Consider the following 11511-nt stretch of genomic DNA (forward strand, 5'->3'; position numbering starts at 1 on the left):
ACTCTTTTCGTCCACGAGGTGGTGCTAGTGATGGTTACTCTTTTCGTCCAGGAGGTGGTGCTAGTGATGGTTACTCTTTTCGTCCAGGAGGTGGTGCTAGTGATGGTTACTCTTTTCGTCCAGGAGGTGGTGCTAGTGATGGTTAGTCTTTTCGTCCAGGAGGTGGTGCTAGTGATGGTTACTCTTTTCGTCCAGGAGGTGGTGCTGGTCATGGTTAGTCTTTTCGTCCAGGAGGTGGTGCTAGTGATGGTTACTCTTTTCGTCCAGGAGGTGGTGCTAGTGATGGTTACTCTTTTCGTCCAGGAGGTGGTGCTAGTGATGGTTAGTCTTTTCGTCCAGGAGGTGGTGCTAGTGATGGTTACTCTTTTCGTCCAGGAGGTGGTGCTGGTCATGGTTAGTCTTTTCGTCCAGGAGGTGGTGCTAGTGATGGTTACTCTTTTCGTCCAGGAGGTGGTGCTAGTGATGGTTACTCTTTTCGTCCAGGAGGTGGTGCTAGTGATGGTTAGTCTTTTCGTCCAGGAGGTGGTGCTAGTGATGGTTACTCTTTTCGTCCAGGAGGTGGTGCTAGTGATGGTTAGTCTTTTCGTCCAGGAGGTGGTGCTAGTGATGGTTACTCTTTTCGTCCAGGAGGTGGTGCTAGTGATGGTTACTCTTTTCGTCCAGGAGGTGGTGCTAGTGATGGTTAGTCTTTTCGTCCAGGAGGTGGTGCTAGTGATGGTTACTCTTTTCGTCCAGGAGGTGGTGCTAGTAATGGTTAGTCTTTTCGTCCAGGAGGTGGTGCTGGTGATGGTTACTCTTTTCGTCCAGGAGGTGGTGCTAGTGATGGTTACTCTTTTCGTCCAGGAGGTGGTGCTGGTCATGGTTAGTCTTTTCGTCCAGGAGGTGGTGCTGGTGATGGTTACTCTTTTCGTCCAGGAGGTGGTGCTAGTGATGGTTACTCTTTTCGTCCAGGAGGTGGTGCTGGTCATGGTTAGTCTTTTCGTCCAGGAGGTGGTGCTAGTGATGGTTACTCTTTTCGTCCAGGAGGTGGTGCTGGTCATGGTTAGTCTTTTCGTCCAGGAGGTGGTGCTAGTGATGGTTACTCTTTTCGTCCAGGAGGTGGTGCTAGTGATGGTTACTCTTTTCGTCCAGGAGGTGGTGCTGGTCATGGTTAGTCTTTTCGTCCAGGAGGTGGTGCTAGTGATGGTTACTCTTTTCGTCCAGGAGGTGGTGCTAGTGATGGTTACTCTTTTCGTCCAGGAGGTGGTGCTGGTCATGGTTAGTCTTTTCGTCCAGGAGGTGGTGCTAGTGATGGTTACTCTTTTCGTCCAGGAGGTGGTGCTAGTGATGGTTACTCTTTTCGTCCAGGAGGTGGTGCTGGTCATGGTTAGTCTTTTCGTCCAGGAGGTGGTGCTAGTGATGGTTACTCTTTTCGTCCAGGAGGTGGTGCTAGTGATGGTTAGTCTTTTCGTCCAGGAGGTGGTGCTAGTGATGGTTACTCTTTTCGTCCAGGAGGTGGTGCTGGTCATGGTTAGTCTTTTCGTCCAGGAGGTGGTGCTAGTGATGGTTACTCTTTTCGTCCAGGAGGTGGTGCTGGTCATGGTTACTCTTTTCGTCCAGGAGGTGGTGCTAGTGATGGTTACTCTTTTCGTCCAGGAGGTGGTGCTAGTGATGGTTACTCTTTTCGTCCAGGAGGTGGTGCTAGTGATGGTTACTCTTTTCGTCCAGGAGGTGGTGCTAGTGATGGTTAGTCTTTTCGTCCAGGAGGTGGTGCTAGTGATGGTTACTCTTTTCGTCCAGGAGGTGGTGCTGGTCATGGTTAGTCTTTTCGTCCAGGAGGTGGTGCTAGTGATGGTTACTCTTTTCGTCCAGGAGGTGGTGCTAGTGATGGTTACTCTTTTCGTCCAGGAGGTGGTGCTAGTGATGGTTAGTCTTTTCGTCCAGGAGGTGGTGCTAGTGATGGTTACTCTTTTCGTCCAGGAGGTGGTGCTGGTCATGGTTAGTCTTTTCGTCCAGGAGGTGGTGCTGGTGATGGTTACTCTTTTCGTCCAGGAGGTGGTGCTAGTGATGGTTACTCTTTTCGTCCAGGAGGTGGTGCTGGTCATGGTTAGTCTTTTCGTCGAGGAGGTGGTGCTAGTGATGGTTACTCTTTTCGTCCAGGAGGTGGTGCTGGTCATGGTTAGTCTTTTCGTCCAGGAGGTGGTGCTAGTGATGGTTAGTCTTTTCGTCCAGGAGGTGGTGCTAGTGATGGTTACTCTTTTCGTGCAGGAGGTGGTGCTAGTGATGGTTAGTCTTTTCGTCCAGGAGGTGGTGCTAGTGATGGTTACTCTTTTCGTCCAGGAGGTGGTGCTAGTGATGGTTACTCTTTTCGTCCAGGAGGTAGTGCTGGTCATGGTTAGTCTTTTCGTCCAGGAGGTGGTGCTAGTGATGGTTACTCTTTTCGTCCAGGAGGTGGTGCTAGTGATGGTTACTCTTTTCGTCCAGGAGGTGGTGCTGGTCATGGTTAGTCTTTTCGTCCAGGAGGTGGTGCTAGTGATGGTTACTCTTTTCGTCCAGGAGGTGGTGCTAGTGATGGTTAGTCTTTTCGTCCAGGAGGTGGTGCTAGTGATGGTTAGTCTTTTCGTCCAGGAGGTGGTGCTGGTCATGGTTAGTCTTTTCGTCCAGGAGGTGGTGCTAGTGATGGTTACTCTTTTCGTCCAGGAGGTGGTGCTAGTGATGGTTAGTCTTTTCGTCCAGGAGGTGGTGCTAGTGATGGTTACTCTTTTCGTCCAGGAGGTGGTGCTGGTGATGGTTAGTCTTTTCGTCCAGGAGGTGGTGCTAGTGATGGTTACTCTTTTCGTCCAGGAGGTGGTGCTAGTGATGGTTACTCTTTTCGTCCAGGAGGTGGTGCTAGTGATGGTTACTCTTTTCGTCCAGGAGGTGGTGCTGGTCATGGTTAGTCTTTTCGTCCAGGAGGTGGTGCTAGTGATGGTCACTCTTTTCGTCCAGGAGGTGGTGCTAGTGATGGTTACTCTTTTCGTCCAGGAGGTGGTGCTGGTCATGGGTAGTCTTTTCGTCCAGGAGGTGGTGCTAGTGATGGTTACTCTTTTCGTCCAGGAGGTGGTGCTAGTGATGGTTACTCTTTTCGTCCAGGAGGTGGTGCTAGTGATGGTTAGTCTTTTCGTCCAGGAGGTGGTGCTGGTGATGGTTAGTCTTTTCGTCCAGGAGGTGGTGCTGGTGATGGTTACTCTTTTCGTCCAGGAGGTGGTGCTAGTGATGGTTACTCTTTTCGTCCAGGAGGTGGTGCTGGTTATGGTTAGTCTTTTCGTCCAGGAGGTGGTGCTGGTGATGGTTACTCTTTTCGTCCAGGAGGTGGTGCTAGTCATGGTTAGTCTTTTCGTCCAGGAGGTGGTGCTAGTGATGGTTACTCTTTTCGTCCAGGAGGTGGTGCTGGTCATGGTTAATCTTTTCGTCCAGGAGGTGGTGCTAGTGATGGTTACTCTTTTCGTCCAGGAGGTGGTGCAAGTGATGGTTACTCTTTTCGTCCAGGAGGTGGTGCTAGTGATGGTTACTCTTTTCGTCCAGGAGGTGGTGCTAGTGATGGTTAGTCTTTTCGTCCAAGAGGTGGTGCTAGTGATGGTTACTCTTTTCGTCCAGGAGGTGGTGCTGGTCATGGTTAGTCTTTTCGTCCAGGAGGTGGTGCTAGTGATGGTTACTCTTTTCGTCCAGGAGGTGGTGCTAGTGATGGTTACTCTTTTCGTCCAGGAGGTGGTGCTAGTGATGGTTAGTCTTTTCGTCCAGGAGGTGGTGCTAGTGATGGTTACTCTTTTCGTCCAGGAGGTGGTGCTGGTCATGGTTAGTCTTTTCGTCCAGGAGGTGGTGCTGGTGATGGTTACTCTTTTCGTCCAGGAGGTGGTGCTAGTGATGGTTACTCTTTTCGTCCAGGAGGTGGTGCTGGTCATGGTTAGTCTTTTCGTCCAGGAGGTGGTGCTAGTGATGGTTACTCTTTTCGTCCAGGAGGTGGTGCTGGTCATGGTTAGTCTTTTCGTCCAGGAGGTGGTGCTAGTGATGGTTACTCTTTTCGTCCAGGAGGTTGTGCTAGTGATGGTTACTCTTTTCGTCCAGGAGGTGGTGCTAGTGATGGTTAGTCTTTTCGTCCAGGAGGTGGTGCTAGTGATGGTTACTCTTTTCGTCCAGGAGGTGGTGCTGGTCATGGTTAGTCTTTTCGTCCAGGAGGTGGTGCTAGTGATGGTTACTCTTTTCGTCCAGGAGGTGGTGCTAGTGATGGTTACTCTTTTCGTCCAGGAGGTGGTGCTAGTGATGGTTAGTCTTTTCTTCCAGGAGGTGGTGCTAGTGATGGTTACTCTTTTCGTCCAGGAGGTGATGCTAGTGATGGTTACTCTTTTCGTCCAGGAGGTGGTGCTGGTCATGGTTACTCTTTTCGTCCAGGAGGTGGTGCTAGTGATGGTTACTCTTTTCGTCCAGGAGGTTGTGCTAGTGATGGTTAGTCTTTTCGTCCAGGAGGTGGTGCTAGTGATGGTTACTCTTTTCGTCCAGGAGGTGGTGCTAGTGATGGTTACTCTTTTCGTCCAGGAGGTGGTGCTGGTCATGGTTAGTCTTTTCGTCCAGGAGGTGGTGCTAGTGATGGTTACTCTTTTCGTCCAGGAGGTGGTGCTAGTGATGGTTACTCTTTTCGTCCAGGATTTGGTGCTGGTCATGGTTAGTCTTTTCGTCCAGGAGGTGGTGCTAGTGATGGTTAGTCTTTTCGTCCAGGAGGTGGTGCTAGTGATGGTTACTCTTTTCGTCCAGGAGTTGGTGCTAGTGATGGTTACTCTTTTCGTCCAGGAGGTGGTGCTAGTGATGGTTAGTCTTTTCGTCCAGGAGGTGGTGCTAGTGATGGTTACTCTTTTCGTCCAGGAGGTGGTGCTGGTCATGGTTAGTCTTTTCGTCCAGGAGGTGGTGCTGGTGATGGTTACTCTTTTCGTCCAGGAGGTGGTGCTAGTGATGGTTACTCTTTTCGTCCAGGAGGTGGTGCTGGTCATTGTTAGTCTTTTCGTCCAGGAGGTGGTGCTAGTGATGGTTACTCTTTTCGTCCAGGAGGTGGTGCTGGTCATGGTTAGTCTTTTCGTCCAGGAGGTGGTGCTAGTGATGGTTACTCTTTTCGTCCAGGAGGTTGTGCTAGTGATGGTTAGTCTTTTCGTCCAGGAGGTGGTGCTAGTGATGGTTACTCTTTTCGTCCAGGAGGTGGTGCTAGTGATGGTGACTCTTTTCGTCCAGGAGGTGGTGCTGGTCATGGTTAGTCTTTTCGTCCAGGAGGTGGTGCTAGTGATGGTTACTCTTTTCGTCCAGGAGGTGGTGCTAGTGATGGTTACTCTTTTCGTCCAGGAGGTGGTGCTGGTCATGGTTAGTCTTTTCGTCCAGGAGGTGGTGCTAGTGATGTTTACTCTTTTCGTCCAGGAGGTGGTGCTAGTGATGGTTACTCTTTTCGTCCAGGAGGTGGTGCTAGTGATGGTTACTCTTTTCGTCCAGGAGGTGGTGCTGGTCATGGTTAGTCTTTTCGTCCAGGAGGTGGTGCTAGTGATGGTTACTCTTTTCGTCCAGGAGGTGGTGCTAGTGATGGTTACTCTTTTCGTCCAGGAGGTGGTGCTAGTGATGGTTACTCTTTTCGTCCAGGAGGTGGTGCTGGTCATGGTTAGTCTTTTCGTCCAGGAGGTGGTGCTGGTGATGGTTAGTCTTTTCGTCCAGGAGGTGGTGCTAGTGATGGTTACTCTTTTCGTCCAGGAGGTGGTGCTGGTCATGGTTAGTCTTTTCGTCCAGGAGGTGGTGCTAGTGATGGTTACTCTTTTCGTCCAGGAGGTGGTGCTGGTCATGGTTAGTCTTTTCGTCCAGGAGGTGGTGCTAGTGATGGTTAGTCTTTTCGTCCAGGAGGTGGTGCTAGTGATGGTTACTCTTATCGTCCAGGAGGTGGTGCTAGTGATGGTTAGTCTTTTCGTCCAGGAGGTGGTGCTAGTGATGGTTACTCTTTTCGTCCAGGAGGTGGTGCTAGTGATGGTTAGTCTTTTCGTCCAGGAGGTGGTGCTGGTCATGGTTAGTCTTTTCGTCCAGGAGGTGGTGCTAGTGATGGTTACTCTTTTCGTCCAGGAGGTGGTGCTAGTGATGGTTACTCTTTTTGTCCAGGAGGTGGTGCTAGTGATGGTTACTCTTTTCGTCCAGGAGGTGGTGCTAGTGATGGTTACTCTTTTCGTCCAGGAGGTGGTGCTGGTCATGGTTAGTCTTTTCGTCCAGGAGGTGGTGCTAGTGATGGTTACTCTTTTCGTCCAGGAGGTGGTGCTAGTGATGGTTACTCTTTTCGTCCAGGAGGTGGTGCTGGTCATGGTTAGTCTTTTCGTCCAGGAGGTGGTGCTAGTGATGGTTACTCTTTTCGTCCAGGAGGTGGTGCTAGTGATGGTTACTCTTTTCGTCCAGGAGGTGGTGCTGGTCATGGTTAGTCTTTTCGTCCAGGAGGTGGTGCTAGTGATGGTTACTCTTTTCGTCCAGGAGGTGGTGCTAGTGATGGTTACTCTTTTCGTCCAGGAGGTGGTGCTGGTCATGGTTAGTCTTTTCGTCCAGGAGGTGGTGCTAGTGATGGTTACTCTTTTCGTCCAGGAGGTGGTGCTAGTGATGGTTACTCTTTTCGTCCAGGAGGTGGTGCTAGTGATGGTTACTCTTTTCGTCCAGGAGGTGGTGCTGGTCATGGTTAGTCTTTTCGTCCAGGAGGTGGTGCTAGTGATGGTTACTCTTTTCGTCCAGGAGGTGGTGCTAGTGATGGTTACTCTTTTCGTCCAGGAGGTGGTGCTAGTGATGGTTACTCTTTTCGTCCAGGAGGTGGTGCTGGTCATGGTTAGTCTTTTCGTCCAGGAGGTGGTGCTGGTGATGGTTAGTCTTTTCGTCCAGGAGGTGGTGCTAGTGATGGTTACTCTTTTCGTCCAGGAGGTGGTGCTGGTCATGGTTAGTCTTTTCGTCCAGGAGGTGGTGCTAGTGATGGTTACTCTTTTCGTCCAGGAGGTGGTGCTGGTCATGGTTAGTCTTTTCGTCCAGGAGGTGGTGCTAGTGATGGTTAGTCTTATCGTCCAGGAGGTGGTGCTAGTGATGGTTACTCTTATCGTCCAGGAGGTGGTGCTAGTGATGGTTAGTCTTTTCGTCCAGGAGGTGGTGCTAGTGATGGTTACTCTTTTCGTCCAGGAGGTGGTGCTAGTGATGGTTAGTCTTTTCGTCCAGGAGGTGGTGCTGGTCATGGTTAGTCTTTTCGTCCAGGAGGTGGTGCTAGTGATGGTTACTCTTTTCGTCCAGGAGGTGGTGCTAGTGATGGTTACTCTTTTTGTCCAGGAGGTGGTGCTAGTGATGGTTACTCTTTTCGTCCAGGAGGTGGTGCTAGTGATGGTTACTCTTTTCGTCCAGGAGGTGGTGCTGGTCATGGTTAGTCTTTTCGTCCAGGAGGTGGTGCTAGTGATGGTTTGTCTTTTCGTCCAGGAGGTGGTGCTAGTGATGGTTACTCTTTTCGTCCAGGAGGTGGTGCTGGTGATGGTTACTCTTTTCGTCCAGGAGGTGGTGCTAGTGATGGTTACTCTTTTCGTCCAGGAGGTGGTGCTAGTGATGGTTAGTCTTTTCGTCCAGGAGGTGGTGCTGGTGATGGTTACTCTTTTCGTCCAGGATGTGGTGCTGGTGATGGTTACTCTTTTCGTCCAGGAGGTGGTGCTAGTGATGGTTAGTCTTTTCGTCCAGGAGGTGGTGCTAGTGATGGTTAGTCTTTTCGTCCAGGAGGTGGTGCTGGTGATGGTTACTCTTTTCGTCCAGGAGGTGGTGCTGGTCATGGTTAGTCTTTTCGTCCAGGAGGTGGTGCTAGTGATGGTTACTCTTTTCGTCCAGGAGGTGGTGCTGGTCATGGTTAGTCTTTTCGTCCAGGAGGTGGTGCTAGTGATGGTTACTCTTTTCGTCCAGGAGGTGGTGCTAGTGATGGTTACTCTTTTCGTCCAGGAGGTGGTGCTGGTGATGGTTACTCTTTTCGTCCAGGAGGTGGTGCTAGTGATGGTTAGTCTTTTCGTCCAGGAGGTGGTGCTAGTGATGGTTAGTCTTTTCGTCCAGGAGGTGGTGCTAGTGATGGTTACTCTTTTCGTCCAGGAGGTGGTGCTGGTGATGGTTAGTCTTTTCGTCCAGGAGGTGGTGCTGGTGATGGTTACTCTTTTCGTCCAGGAGGTGGTGCTGGTGATGGTTAGTCTTTTCGTCCAGGAGGTGGTGCTAGTGATGGTCACTCTTTTCGTCCAGGAGGTGGTGCTGGTCATGGTTAGTCTTTTCGTCCAGGAGGTGGTGCTAGTGATGGTTACTCTTTTCGTCCAGGAGGTGGTGCTAGTGATGGTTAGTCTTTTCGTCCAGGAGGTGGTGCTAGTGATGGTTACTCTTTTCGTCCAGGAGGTGGTGCTAGTGATGGTTAGTCTTTTCGTCCAGGAGGTGGTGCTAGTGATGGTTACTCTTTTCGTCCAGGAGGTGGTGCTGGTCTTGGTTAGTCTTTTCGTCCAGGAGGTGGTGCTAGTGATGGTTACTCTTTTCGTCCAGGAGGTGGTGCTAGTGATGGTTACTCTTTTCGTCCAGGAGGTGGTGCTAGTGATGGTTAGTCTTTTCGTCCAGGAGGTGGTGCTAGTGATGGTTACTCTTTTCGTCCAGGAGGTGGTGCTGGTCATGGTTACTCTTTTCGTCCATGAGGTGGTGCTAGTGATGGTTACTCTTTTCGTCCAGGAGGTGGTGCTAGTGATGGTTAGTCTTTTCGTCCAGGAGGTGGTGCTAGTGATGGTTACTCTTTTCGTCCAGGAGGTGGTGCTAGTGATGGTTAGTCTTTTCGTCCAGGAGGTGGTGCTGGTGATGGTTACTCTTTTCGTCCAGGAGGTGGTGCTAGTGATGGTTAGTCTTTTCGTCCAGGAGGTGGTGCTAGTGATGGTTACTCTTTTCGTCCAGGAGGTGGTGCTGGTCATGGTTAGTCTTTTCGTCCAGGAGGTGGTGCTAGTGATGGTTACTCTTTTCGTCCAGGAGGAGGTGCTAGTGATGGTTACTCTTTTCGTCCAGGAGGTGGTGCTGGTCATGGTTAGTCTTTTCGTCCAGGAGGTGGTGCTAGTGATGGTTAGTCTTTTCGTCCAGGAGGTGGTGCTAGTGATGGTTACTCTTTTCGTCCAGGAGGTGGTGCTAGTGATGGTTAGTCTTTTCGTCCAGGAGGTGGTGCTAGTGATGGTTACTCTTTTCGTCCAGGAGGTGGTGCTAGTGATGGTTACTCTTTTCGTCCAGGAGGTGGTGCTAGTGATGGTTAGTCTTTTCGTCCAGGAGGTGGTGCTAGTGATGGTTACTCTTTTCGTCCAGGAGGTGGTGCTGGTCATGGTTAGTCTTTTCGTCCAGGAGGTGGTGCTAGTGATGGTTAGTCTTTTCGTCCAGGAGGTGGTGCTAGTGATGGTTACTCTTTTCGTCCAGGAGGTGGTGCTGGTGATGGTTACTCTTTTCGTCCAGGAGGTGGTGCTAGTGATGGTTACTCTTTTCGTCCAGGAGGTGGTGCTAGTGATGGTTAGTCTTTTCGTCCAGGAGGTGGTGCTGGTGATGGTTACTCTTTTCGTCCAGGATGTGGTGCTGGTGATGGTTACTCTTTTCGTCCAGGAGGTGGTGCTAGTGATGGTTACTCTTTTCGTCCAGGAGGTGGTGCTGGTGATGGTTAGTCTTTTCGTCCAGGAGGTGGTGCTGGTGATGGTTACTCTTTTCGTCCAGGAGGTGGTGCTGGTCATGGTTAGTCTTTTCGTCCAGGAGGTGGTGCTAGTGATGGTTACTCTTTTCGTCCAGGAGGTGGTGCTGGTCATGGTTAGTCTTTTCGTCCAGGAGGTGGTGCTAGTGATGGTTACTCTTTTCGTCCAGGAGGTGGTGCTAGTGATGGTTACTCTTTTCGTCCAGGAGGTGGTGCTGGTGATGGTTACTCTTTTCGTCCAGGAGGTGGTGCTAGTGATGGTTAGTCTTTTCGTCCAGGAGGTGGTGCTAGTGATGGTTAGTCTTTTCGTCCAGGAGGTGGTGCTAGTGATGGTTACTCTTTTCGTCCAGGAGGTGGTGCTGGTCATGGTTAGTCTTTTCGTCCAGGAGGTGGTGCTGGTGATGGTTACTCTTTTCGTCCAGGAGGTGGTGCTGGTGATGGTTAGTCTTTTCGTCCAGGAGGTGGTGCTAGTGATGGTCACTCTTTTCGTCCAGGAGGTGGTGCTGGTCATGGTTAGTCTTTTCGTCCAGGAGGTGGTGCTAGTGATGGTTACTCTTTTCGTCCAGGAGGTGGTGCTAGTGATGGTTAGTCTTTTCGTCCAGGAGGTGGTGCTAGTGATGGTTACTCTTTTCGTCCAGGAGGTGGTGCTAGTGATGGTTAGTCTTTTCGTCCAGGAGGTGGTGCTAGTGATGGTTACTCTTTTCGTCCAGGAGGTGGTGCTGGTCTTGGTTAGTCTTTTCGTCCAGGAGGTGGTGCTAGTGATGGTTACTCTTTTCGTCCAGGAGGTGGTGCTAGTGATGGTTAGTCTTTTCGTCCAGGAGGTGGTGCTGGTGATGGTTACTCTTTTCGTCCAGGATGTGGTGCTGGTGATGGTTACTCTTTTCGTCCAGGAGGTGGTGCTAGTGATGGTTACTCTTTTCGTCCAGGAGGTGGTGCTGGTGATGGTTAGTCTTTTCGTCCAGGAGGTGGTGCTGGTGATGGTTACTCTTTTCGTCCAGGAGGTGGTGCTAGTGATGGTTACTCTTTTCGTCCAGGAGGTGGTGCTAGTGATGGTTACTCTTTTCGTCCAGGAGGTGGTGCTAGTGATGGTTAGTCTTTTCGTCCAGGAGGTGGTGCTGGTGATGGTTAGTCTTTTCGTCCAGGAGGTGGTGCTAGTGATGGTTGCTCTTTTCGTCCAGGAGGTGGTGCTAGTGATGGTTAGTCTTTTCGTCCAGGAGGTGGTGCTAGTGATGGTTACTCTTTTCGTCCAGGAGGTGGTGCTAGTGATGGTTAGTCTTTTCGTCCAGGAGGTGGTGCTAGTGATGGTTACTCTTTTCGTCCAGGAGGTGGTGCTGGTCTTGGTTAGTCTTTTCGTCCAGGAGGTGGTGCTAGTGATGGTTACTCTTTTCGTCCAGGAGGTGGTGCTAGTGATGGTTACTCTTTTCGTCCAGGAGGTGGTGCTAGTGATGGTTAGTCTTTTCGTCCAGGAGGTGGTGCTAGTGATGGTTACTCTTTTCGTCCAGGAGGTGGTGCTGGTCATGGTTACTCTTTTCGTCCATGAGGTGGTGCTAGTGATGGTTACTCTTTTCGTCCAGGAGGTGGTGCTAGTGATGGTTAGTCTTTTCGTCCAGGAGGTGGTGCTAATGATGGTTACTCTTTTCGTCCAGGAGGTGGTGCTAGTGATGGTTAGTCTTTTCGTCCAGGAGGTGGTGCTGGTGATGGTTACTCTTTTCGTCCAGGAGGTGGTGCTAGTGATGGTTAGTCTTTTCGTCCAGGAGGTGGTGCTAGTGATGGTTACTCTTTTCGTCCAGGAGGTGGTGCTG

The sequence above is a fragment of the Haliotis asinina genome, chromosome 13 (genome assembly GCF_037392515.1).
Source record: "Haliotis asinina isolate JCU_RB_2024 chromosome 13, JCU_Hal_asi_v2, whole genome shotgun sequence".
Taxonomy (NCBI): domain Eukaryota; kingdom Metazoa; phylum Mollusca; class Gastropoda; order Lepetellida; family Haliotidae; genus Haliotis; species Haliotis asinina.